A 12,867-nucleotide genomic window follows, 5' to 3' on the forward strand; every position below is an offset into this window, starting at 1 on the left:
GCTGAATGAACTCTGTCATATTAACATCTGAATTCATTCAAAATGGTCGTTTTCAGGACAGAATCAATCTGTGGTTAACTTATCGATAACTTTGATTCCTACTTGTCTTTGAGCGCGTTGAGTGAGCAGTGTGTGTGATTCATTACAAAAAGTGGATATCAAAAAGTCTGCGTCGTCGACAGGATTCGAACCTGTGCGGGGAGACCCCAATAGATTTCTAGTCTATCGCCTTAACCACTCGGCCACGACGACTTGATACGTTCGTCCAAAATTAACTCCTTTATACTTAATACCAGATGCGACAACAACCTGTCGTAAGTGCCACATCGTCAGTCGGAAGTCATCTGATAAGTTCTTAAATTTCCATTAGCAAGTCTGAATTAGGAAACTTAGCCTTTGTTAAATTATAGTAACTAGAGTTAAATTCGGCAAACAATTTTGGATTGTAGCCGCAGGCGATATTTTCAATATTCAAGTTTGTCTTGAACATTTTGTCTATAAATTATCATGATTGATTCGTGTTGAATCGTATATTTTTCAAAAAGTAAGGAAAACACGATTTTATTTTTTTACAGCCAAAGGGAGGGGTACAGGTTTAGCAGGATCGATAATAACCTGAGCGTTATAGACTAAAAATTCCATTAGGTTGGAAGAAGGACTCCGTGGCGCAACGGTAGCGCGTCTGACTCCAGACTGATGAATTGAGCACAGCCCAAGATGGAAGTGTAAACAAGTCTCCGGAAAAATTTCGTTGAATTCAACGGATTATATATGATATATTCATAAACAAAGGTAATTCTGATAAACATTGCATTGTATTTGACATTTTGGAACTGATAAACTGTTTATATATATGCTGTTTACCCCTACTCGGACGATTTAATCGTTTGGAGGAGGGGGGTCGACTTGGGTGCACTTGACTTTTTTTGTTAGGCAGTGCTTGCTTTGGAATTTAAAAATGTCTCAGTTGGAGCCGAATCGTCCGAATGTAGGAAATTCTCGTAGAAACCCAAAGGAAAAAAGAAATCGGTTTTCTAAACAGAATTATGTGACTGATAATAAATATTATCAGCGAGAATGTACTGTAAGGGTGGAAAAAATTCCTACACAAGTAATTGGAGAAAATGTTGTGATAGATGATATTGAGACTTTAACCGGACTGAATTCTGTATTAGCAGTAGTACGATGCGATTTATCGTCATATGATGTAACCTTTGACTCGAAAGAGAATGCGTTTAAGATGTTACGAGGCGTAGAAATTGCCAATAGAGATTTTGAATGTAGTATGATGTTTTCGGACATAACTGTAGTTTCAGTTATAAAACTACCGTCCTATATTTGTGACGATGAGATTACAAGTAAGATTGAAAGTAAAGGAGTGAAAGTAGTTTCACCTGTTTACAGACGAACCGTACCTGGGACTCAGGTTGCTGATGGCACACGATTCATGAGGTGTAAGTTTCCTCCAGGGGTAGTAGCCCTGCCGTGGTCAATGCCTTTTAAATTTGGCACCGATACCAAATACTATCGTGTGGTTCATAACAACCAAACAAAGGTTTGCTCAGAGTGTTCGTCTCCTGAGCACATGAGAAAAGATTGTCCACATTTTCTGTGTTATGGTTGTGGAGAAACTGGACATGCATTGAAAAGTTGTCGAGCAAAAAAGTGTAAATTTTGCCGTAATTTGCCGTTGAAATGTGTTTGTAAGCCTTCAGCCAGATGGGAACGTGAAAACCGTAACCGAGAAGAAAATAATAAAAATTGTCCAGACTGTGGAGAATATTTCTGCATGTGTAAATGTAGAATTTGCGGAAATGCAAACTTGAAATGTACATGTACTTGCTACACATGTGACACAGTTCCATGTGTATGTAAATGTCACAATTGCCGAAGTGACCCGTGCGTTTGTCCTTGTAATGATTGTTTCAAAGTTCCGTGTGTATGTCGATGCACAGAATGTGATCAACCATCAGAAGATTGTATTTGTATGGTAGCTAATGACAGCAATTCAGACGTTATAATACAAATAAGACCAGATGTAAATAGTGCAGATGAGGAGGATACAGAAACTTTCGTAAAGTCTACTTTCAGTGAAAATGTTCATGACAATGAAAGTAAACTGAGTGAAAAATGTATTGAAGGTGAAGAACAACAGGACAGTGGTGGTTTAGAAAAAGTGCGAAAAACAGAAGTCTCAAAGCTAACAGTAGTGGAAGTAGAAGTGCACAATGAGCAAAATGGGGTTCAAGATGGTTTAAAGAGGAAGCGTCCGATTTCAGAGGATGGTACTGGTGACAATGATGATCATAGAACAGATGGTTCAATTGAAAATGACATAGTTGTTAGTGAAAATATTGTAGCTGGAACAGACAGGGAATTAAGTGAAGGTAAAAAAATCAAGAGAGATGATGACACCAATCTTTCCTGCGATGCTGTTGTAGGAGAGAGTGGTGGAATTAATGATGTTGATATGGATAATAGTCTCTCATTGAATGAAATGATTAGCACCCCGGTTGGTGATGAAGTTATCACCACTGAAGGTGCAAAAGAAATTGAAGAATTGTCTGTCTGTTCTGGTGATGGGTATGAAAGTTCAGTAGAAATACTGGATACAAATAGTGATGTTGATATTAAAATTGTTGGTCAGTTTATTAGTGCTAAGGAAGCTCGAAAATTAAAAAAAAAACAGAGAAAGCTTGAAAGGAGATCAAGGTTAAACCCTCCTCCTAATCTAGATGGTAAAGGTGTTAGATCTGTAGGTCAAACATGTGAAAGTACTAAGATGTAAACAATGGATAAATATGTAATTTTATTTTATTTCATTTTTGCAATGGTGCTCATATGTTCATTTAATTGTAATGGTCTTAGATGTGTAAATAATTTTCAGAACTTTGTTAGTGTTATTGATGATAAAAAAATTAGTATTGTACTTTTACAGGAGACTTTTTGGGATAATAGTTATATAGATAGTATTAAGCATTTATATCCAGGTAAAATCACTTGTAATAATGGTTTGAATTGTAGACAAGGTGTTGCTGTACTTTCAAATAATTATTGTAAAGATAAAATAAAATTTGTTTATTCTGATGAAAAAGGTAGATTTTTACATGTAACATTTATTGAGAATGAAAAATTGTATAATATTATATCTTTATATGCGCCAAATACGGTAACTGAAAGATCAGAGTTCTTTGAATTTGTAAAACTGTATACGGAGAATATGGACAATCTGATTATTGGAGGCGACTTCAATACTAGTTTGTCTCATTTAGACAGAGGTGGCAAAACAAAACATATTGTAGATGAACCATGTAGAAAATTATATGAAATAGTTAATAATAATAATGTGTATGATGTGTGGCGTGCTAGAAACACACACAGTAGAATATTTTCATGGAAACGTATTAGTAATAATGAATTACAACAGAGTAGGATAGATTATTTTTTAGTTAGTAGACAGTTGTCACCATGTATTCAAAATGTATATTATAACTTAACTAGTTTAAGTGATCATGCTTTTGTTATATTGAATGTAAACTGTAATAATATAGAAAAGGGTCCTGGTTTGTGGATTCTTAACAATACACTTTTACATAATGAACAGTATGTTAGAAGAGTTAAGAAAATTATAACTGTAGAAAGAGAAAATGAATTATATGAAAGAGATATTTTGATATGGTGGGATAATCTAAAGTATAAAATTAAAAGATATTCCCAAATCTTTTCTTCTTCTATAGCTAAAGAAAATAGAAGAGATTATTTTAGATTAGAAAAGCAAATTAATAATTTATGTGAAAAAGCTGCCAACGGCAATGATATTGATATAGCTAAATTGGAAAGTTTGAGATTAGAATTGTCTCAATATGAATTGGAAAAATGTAGAGGTGCTGTTCTCAGATCTAAAGCTGTTTGGGCTGTGGAATCAGACAAAAATACAAAATATTTTTTAAATTTAGAAAAATATAAACAGGAGAATAATTCTGTAAAGGAATTGTTGAATGTGAATAATGAATGTGTTAATGACATTAATGGTATTTTAGATTTGCAATATGATTTTTATAAAGAATTGTATACTTGTATTAATACTGATGATATAAAAATGAATGAAATATTAGATTGTGTAGATGTAAAAATAGATGAAAATGATCATCAATTATGTGAGTCAGATATTTCGTTTGATGAAATAATAAAAGCATTATCTCAAATGTCCAAAAATAAAAGTCCAGGATCAGACGGACTTACTGTTGAGTTTTATTGTCATTTTTATTCTGAGCTTAAGTATGTACTTATGAAACTGTATAATACTATTCAACAAAAGGGATTTTTAAGTAGATCAATGAAATGTGGTGTTATAAGTCTTGTATTTAAGAAAAAAGGTGACAGAAGATCGCTTAAAAATTATAGACCGATATCTCTGTTACAGGTTGATTATAAAATTTTGGCCAGAATAATGGCAAATAGATTTAAAACTGTATTACCAAAAATTGTTTCTGTTGACCAAACTTGTTGTATAATGGGTCGAGATATATCTAATAATGTAGCAAATGTTAGAGATATCATAGAAATTATTGAAAGGGATGAACTTGAAGGTTATATTATTAAAATTGATCAAGAAAAGGCTTTTGATAGAGTGAGCCACTCATATTTATTGAAGGTTTTGAAAAGATATGGTTTTGGAGATAAATTTATCAAATGGATAGAAATATTTTATAATGGTATTAATAGTGCAGTAAAATGCAATGGTTTCTTAACAAACTATTTTTGTATTAAGAATGGTATTAGACAAGGCTGTCCTATAAGTGCATTATTGTATGTTTTAGCTGCTGAGCCTTTACATAGTAAGATTGTTAAAAATGATTTGATAAAAGGTATTGTTGTTCCAAATAGTGGAAAAGAAGGACTAATTTTTCAGCATGCAGACGATACAACTTTATCTGTTTGTAATAAACAATCTATATCAGAAGTTTTCAAAGTTTTTGATTTATATAGTAAAGCAACTGGTGCTAAAATTAATAGACAAAAATCTGAAATTTTGTGTGTTGGAAAGGGAGATTTGTCACCTGTAGAAAAACAGGAGTATGGTTTACAAGTATGTGATAATAATGTACAGTTACTTGGTGTTTATGTTGGAAAAAATAGAAATATATGTGATGATCTAAATTGGAAAGAAAAGATATCAAAATTAAAATCTCTTTTGAATATATGGTTACAAAGGCAATTAACCTTGCAGGGTAGAGTTGTTGTTGTAAATACGTTAATGATGTCTAGATTTTGGTATACGCTTTTTGTATCCTCTATCCCAGAATGGGCTTATAATGAGATAAAGATTTTATGTGTTAATTTTGTATGGAATAAGAGATCTCATTTGGTGAATTATAATGTTATAATAAATCCTAAATGTAATGGAGGTTTGCAATTAGTTGACATGAAATGTAAAATACATGCATTTAGACTAAAGTTTTTAGGAAGATTGATAAATGATGAATATGATGTACTATGGAAGCATACTTTTAAATATTTTGTGTCAAAGATTTATAATATGAATCTTGGTTTAGAAGTATTGTTTATTCAAGTACCACATTGTGAGTTAAAATGTTTACCGACTGTGTATATAGAAATGTTAGAAGCTTGGTACATCTTGAGACAGAAGTCTGAATTGAAATTAAGTGTAGAAAATATATATGATCAACCACTGTTTAGGAATCCGGAGATTGTTCTGAAGGATAAACCAATACTTTGGTATGATTTTATAAATGCTGGTATTATCACTCTTAAGGATATATGTTATGAGGTTAAAACAGGGTTTTTGCCTGATTGTGCTATTGTTGAAATAATACAAAATGTATTTGAAAATGCAAATGTAAATAATGTAATTGATCGTTATCATTGTTTAATATGTGCTATACCTGATGACTGGAAGCAGACCGTGCAAAGTGAATTGCATCATAGGAATACAAAAAGAACAATAGACATTTCTGTTATTATTAATTATGTACCATTTGAATTACCATTGTGTACTGTTAATAAGCTGTATAATTGTTTACTAGATGATATTTGTAAAGATCCATGTGGTGTTGAAATGTGGAAAACACTGTTCAATATTGATGATAATGACTTTAGAATAATGTGGTGTAATGTAAATTTATTCTGGAAACCTGCAAAGTTTATTGAACTAGATTACAAAATACTTCATAATTGTATATTTACTAAAAGTAAATTCAAAAGAATTGGATGGTCTGATGATGATTTATGTGATGTTTGTGGTAGTGAAATTGAAGATCTTTTACATATGTTTATAAACTGTGATGAACTTTTAGAATTTCATAACTATTTGTCTGAATTGTTTGTAAAATTATTTGAAAATTGTGATTCTGACAAAATAAGTGCTGTACAGAGTGAACATTTGCTACTATTTGGGTTAAATTGGAAAATGAAAGGTGTAAATGACTGTTTTGTTAACTTTTTGCTTTCAACTGCAAGATATTGTATATTTAGAAGAAGGAATATTATAATGAATGGCAAAACAAATGTAAATTTAGTTCAACTTTTCAAGTACACACTGAAACATTATGTCATGTACTTTTATGTGTATATGTGTCAAAAATGTAAAATGAATTCTTTGTTTGAAAAGAAATTTTTGCTTGATAATCTTCTGGTTAAAGAAGTAGATGATGATATAATATTTAAATTGTAGAAATTTGAATATCTAAAATGATTGTGTCATGTAGACATTTATAAAGAAGCTTGAAATTGAATGTTATAGACATTTTGAATTGATATTGACACTTGTGATAATGTTTTATGTATTTTAATGTGTATAATATGATGTCTTATTTTAATAAAGATAAAAAAAAAAAAAAAAAAAAAAAAAAAAGCGCGTCTGACTCCAGATCAGAAGGTTGCGTGTTCGAATCACGTCGGGGTCATATGTATTTTTGATGCAATTTTCTAGAAATATTGAAAAGGTCTCACATTCAACGTTTGTGACAATTGAAAGAAACTGATTGAAAACTGTGTGAGTGAAAGAGATACCTACTTGATGCCTGTTTCTCGTTCAAGTTACATGTCAGTGAAACACAAAGATTCTCACATACGTTATTCTTAATTTGTATCTAACAGTTTTCCTCCAATAACAATTTAATTTCAGACGGAAGATAGGAAAGCTAACGATTTTTATCAAAATCAAAGTATTTACTGGCAAATCACCGTTTATCTCCCCGAAATTGTTAGGATTGATACTGAGAGTGTGTGCCTTTTTTCTTCCTCTATGCATGATACCTTAACGATCTTCCTCAGTCCACAGTTGAGCTGAATGAACTCTGTCATATTAACATCTGAATTCATTCAAAATGGTCGTTTCCAGGACAGAATCAATCTGTGGTTAACTTATCGATAACTTTGATTCCTACTTGTCTTTGAGCGCGTTGAGTGAGCAGTGTGTGTGATTCATTACAAAAAGTGGATATCAAAAAGTCTGCGTCGTCGACAGGATTCGAACCTGTGCGGGGAGACCCCAATAGATTTCTAGTCTATCGCCTTAACCACTCGGCCACGACGACTTGATACGTTCGTCCAAAATTAACTCCTTTATACTTAATACCAGATGCGACAACAACCTGTCGTAAGTGCCACATCGTCAGTCGGAAGTCATCTGATAAGTTCTTAAATTTCCATTAGCAAGTCTGAATTAGGAAACTTAGCCTTTGTTAAATTATAGTAACTAGAGTTAAATTCGGCAAACAATTTTGGATTGTAGCCGCAGGCGATATTTTCAATATTCAAGTTTGTCTTGAACATTTTGTCTATAAATTATCATGATTGATTCGTGTTGAATCGTATATTTTTCAAAAAGTAAGGAAAACACGATTTTATTTTTTTACAGCCAAAGGGAGGGGTACAGGTTTAGCAGGATCGATTTTGAGTAATCACCTTACAAACCAATATAAACGTATGGCAAGATATAACCATGAAGGAATTTAGTTTTTGTCAGACACAAGAACTCATCACTATCATAAACGTATACGTATATATGCATACAATTTCAACTATCAAGAACAAGCGGTCGATGTCGATAGTCCGTTTTCTAACTGTTCGAGTTAGACATGTCACTTGTTCATTCTTGAAAGCCTTCATATTCCCCGTCTAACGATGGGAACTGTTTCTGATTGTGTTGACTATAAATGCTTGTATGGTAATTCTGTTGTTTATCTGTACAAGCGGTTGCATTTCCTCTCCTTTCCCAACAAACAAACGAACGAAACGCTACTAGTCTGCTTTCTCTGGAGCTCATCCTCAATGGCTCTTATACGTCAGGAAACTTACATGTATTCTAATAATGATTGTTTTAAGAACAACGATGTATGAATGAACTATTCTAAATTCGTCAATATCAGTTATGCATGACTAAAATATAACTTTTATTACAACTTCTGTATTACTTATTTGGATTAATGACGGCTATCATGTTCAACATTGCACAACTATTATCATAGAATTAAAAAAAAAATCCTCAAAAATCCTTAAAAAAAAATAATGCCTTAGCTTAGATAATTGGTATTTTTTCACAAAAAGTTCGTGTAAATGATTGTCAAATGAATTTAAATATGTAAGAATAAAATGTTAAAAAGAAACTAAAAAAAAACCCATGTATGTTGTATTTTTTTGTCAATTAAAAACTTTAAAATTGCAATAGTTTCATTAGCATTTAAACACAGCCAGATTTGAATACAAGTTAAGAAATTCCGGTAAAGTCAATGATATCAAACAGATGTACAATGGTATATCAAATTGGGTAATATTGCATTTAGTTTTTATTAAAGATTAAAACTACTATTTTTTACTTCATATTTGAATCTTTACGCCAATTGCCGCTAAGAAAGTAATCAAAAATTGTTTCCTTTTATTTTTATACATTTTCGGATTTACGAATCTGAATTTTATTTTCAATTAATTTACACAATTTAATTATTGAATCTTTATTCTCATCGTGTATTAAATCTTAGTGTATTAACATCGTGACATCATACTCTTTCTAATCCTTTCTGTATATCCTTTCCAAATAACAACATTTATACCTGTGTACGCTTGAACTCACACCTGCGGCTAAATAGCTACAAGGTAAACGAATTGACCTCAAGCCGAGAAATATACAGTGACCTTTACAAAATAATATACACACTCTGCTCACACATTAGTTGCATTGAAATGATTATCAAAACAATAACGGTAAATAGACAAGTAAATAGTAAAAATGTTCAATAAATATTTTATGAATAAAATCTCAACAATAATTAATTAAATTTATTCACAAACATTTACTAGAGACAGAGACATATAATTTTATAGGAGTTTAATTCAATGAATACAAAACGGTATATGCATATTCATTTTCGTTCATTATTATATTGTGGTTAATAACTACGACCATTCGTCAGCTGTGCGCTTTTAATTACGTATATTGTCGATAAGCTATAAGAGTTAAACAGATTTTATTTTTTCCCAGAATTCAATAAATCGGGCTAATACGTCACGACCCACTCGAGAATTCAACCAAAAAAGTTACAAATACTTGATTTTCTCCGTTATTAGAAGGAATATAAATTTAAAACTTTGCAAATGTGTTTTTTTATGTTAAGATGAACATAATTAGATGATAAGTAAAAAATCGCGGAATTTCCCTTTAACGATCTTCCTCAGTCCACAGTTGAGCTGAATGAACTCTGTCATATTAACATCTGAATTCATTCAAAATGGTCGTTTTCAGGACAGAATCAATCTGTGGTTAACTTATCGATAACTTTGATTCCTACTTGTCTTTGAGCGCGTTGAGTGAGCAGTGTGTGTGATTCATTACAAAAAGTGGATATCAAAAAGTCTGCGTCGTCGACAGGATTCGAACCTGTGCGGGGAGACCCCAATAGATTTCTAGTCTATCGCCTTAACCACTCGGCCACGACGACTTGATACGTTCGTCCAAAATTAACTCCTTTATACTTAATACCAGATGCGACAACAACCTGTCGTAAGTGCCACATCGTCAGTCGGAAGTCATCTGATAAGTTCTTAAATTTCCATTAGCAAGTCTGAATTAGGAAACTTAGCCTTTGTTAAATTATAGTAACTAGAGTTAAATTCGGCAAACAATTTTGGATTGTAGCCGCAGGCGATATTTTCAATATTCAAGTTTGTCTTGAACATTTTGTCTATAAATTATCATGATTGATTCGTGTTGAATCGTATATTTTTCAAAAAGTAAGGAAAACACGATTTTATTTTTTTACAGCCAAAGGGAGGGGTACAGGTTTAGCAGGATCGATAATAACCTGAGCGTTATAGACTAAAAATTCCATTAGGTTGGAAGAAGGACTCCGTGGCGCAACGGTAGCGCGTCTGACTCCAGATCAGAAGGTTGCGTGTTCGAATCACGTCGGGGTCATATGTATTTTTGATGCAATTTTCTAGAAATGTTGAAAAGGTCTCACATTCAACGTTTGTGACAATTGAAAGAAACTGATTGAAAACTGTGTGAGTGAAAGAGATACCTACTTGATGCCTGTTTCTCGTTCAAGTTACATGTCAGTGAAACACAAAGATTCTCACATACGTTATTCTTAATTTGTATCTAACAGTTTTCCTCCAATAACAATTTAATTTCAGACGGAAGATAGGAAAGCTAACGATTTTTATCAAAATCAAAGTATTTTCTGGCAAATCACCGTTTATCTCCCCGAAATTGTTAGGATTGATACTGAGAGTGTGTGCCTTTTTTCTTCCTCTATGCATGATACCTTAACGATCTTCCTCAGTCCACAGTTGAGCTGAATGAACTCTGTCATATTAACATCTGAATTCATTCAAAATGGTCGTTTTCAGGACAGAATCAATCTGTGGTTAACTTATCGATAACTTTGATTCCTACTTGTCTTTGAGCGCGTTGAGTGAGCAGTGTGTGTGATTCATTACAAAAAGTGGATATCAAAAAGTCTGCGTCGTCGACAGGATTCGAACCTGTGCGGGGAGACCCCAATAGATTTCTAGTCTATCGCTTTTTTATCATTAATAAAATTTTTATTACATATTTACATACTGTCACCATTGAGACATCCCTCGTTGGTGAGAATTTTGTTATATACAGAGTTGTTAGTAGTTATCCTCCTACATTAGTAAAAAAATAAAATACATCTAGATGTACATGTTTTAAAAGTTAAAAGAATTATATACAGCATATATGTTTTTTTTTTTTTTTTTTATAGCGATTCATTTTTCAAAAAAGTCTATATGAATAGACGGTGGACAAATTCTATATTGAAAGCGAGACAACTCCAAAGTATTTTCAAAAGTCAAACACACCTAAGTGCGATCGATAATTTTACGTTGGAATGTGATCTATTGTTCTAACAACCAATCAAATAGAAGTAACTGTCTAGACAAACAAAACTATGTTGTCGTTTTGAATATCTAATAAAGTGTTTTTGTGTAAAAAATATTTGTAGAATAATTGTCTTTGTTGTGTCATTTTATAATACGTGTATGCGTATTCAATGTATTTTCTTATTGTGTATTTGAAAAAACGTAATGCATCTATTTCTTTGTCATGAAAAACTTTTAAATTCCGTGTTTTGAATATGCAAACTCGGGCTACACTAAGGAAAAAGTTTAGCAAATAAGTATTAATATCTTGTGAACGTTTTAAAAAACCAAGTAAAAATAACTGTTCATAATCAATGGAATTAACCATGTCAGGTGGGTAATTAATAAATATGTTGTGTAATGTGTCTTTCAGGTAATCATGAAGTGGTTGAATCTTTTGACAATGTACAAACAGGTGACCAAGATTCTCTATACCTTGGCCGCATGCTTTGCATGTGCCTGTATCTGCCTGACCTATTCTGACCAACTTTTCAAGTGTAAAAATAGCTCGATGGACAATCCTATAATTTAAACAATGACAATCAGGAGGTAAACAACTCTGATTGACAACCAAATAAAGACTTTTGAAATTGAGAGGCGGATACTGCTCCTCCCAATGCTTTTCAGCAGAGGGCGTTTCAAAAAAATTTGACAGAAGAAGGCTGTAAAATAATTTCGTCACAGCACTTCTAAAATGAATTTCTCTGTCATTATCTAAACAAATTTTAACAATCGGAGCATTTTCAACATTCAGAGGATTTTCGGATTTTAATAGTTCTTTCCACTCTTCAGGAATACATCGTATGATTTTTTCGAAAGCTGTTTTTATTTGTTCTGTTTTTTCATCAGGAAATTTTTGTTTTATTATTTCATCTATTGAATTTGATGTGAAGAAACCCGGCATAAATTCATAGCAAATGTCTTTTATCCGTATCAAGCCTGTTTGAATGAATTTTTCAAACAGAAGCATTTTACCGTTGCATGTTATATTTGGATTACAAAACAGCGGATTATTATATACATGTTGCACTTGAAAATCGATTTTGAAATCGGCTTTTATTTTATAATATGCGTTTATCATTTCTTGATAATAAAGTGGTAAGTGTTTAATCTGTTTTGAATTTAAATGCGTATACACAATATCTTGTTTTAAATCCATATTATCGATTTTAGTAATAAAGTAATCAAACGCACCTTTCCAGATTGATTGACATTTAGGATCCAAATATTTTTTAAGAAATTTTAGTCTAAAGGCTTGCATTTTTAGAAAAATATCAGGAATATTTAATCCACCTTCAAGTTTTGTACCTACTACACTTTGATATTTTACTAAATGTGATTTATTTTGCCAAAGAAACTTTATAACAATTAGACGGATTTCATTTTTAACTTTTTCTGGCAATGGACATACAGTTACAGTATAATATAACCTCGACATTATAAGGGAAGTTAAAACTG

The 12,867-nt window shown here is 32.0% G+C and overlaps 4 non-coding genes across 4 annotated transcripts; 1 reads left to right on the top strand and 3 right to left on the bottom strand.

Annotated features, from left to right (window-relative positions):
* Positions 1-170: 170 nt before the first annotated feature.
* On the bottom strand, positions 171-252 carry Trnas-aga (transfer RNA serine (anticodon AGA)). Its single transcript has one exon. It is a non-coding gene; the product is annotated as a tRNA-Ser (tRNA).
* Positions 253-7,477: 7,225 nt separating this feature from the next.
* Positions 7,478-7,559, bottom strand: Trnas-aga (transfer RNA serine (anticodon AGA)). The gene has a single exon. It is a non-coding gene; the product is annotated as a tRNA-Ser (tRNA).
* A 2,318-nt stretch (positions 7,560-9,877) lies between these two features.
* On the bottom strand, positions 9,878-9,959 carry Trnas-aga (transfer RNA serine (anticodon AGA)). The gene has a single exon. It is a non-coding gene; the product is annotated as a tRNA-Ser (tRNA).
* A 404-nt stretch (positions 9,960-10,363) lies between these two features.
* Positions 10,364-10,435, top strand: Trnaw-cca (transfer RNA tryptophan (anticodon CCA)). The gene has a single exon. It is a non-coding gene; the product is annotated as a tRNA-Trp (tRNA).
* The last annotated feature ends 2,432 nt before the right edge of the window (positions 10,436-12,867 follow it).

This window comes from Mytilus edulis, chromosome 12 (assembly GCF_963676685.1).
Source record: "Mytilus edulis chromosome 12, xbMytEdul2.2, whole genome shotgun sequence".
Taxonomy (NCBI): domain Eukaryota; kingdom Metazoa; phylum Mollusca; class Bivalvia; order Mytilida; family Mytilidae; genus Mytilus; species Mytilus edulis.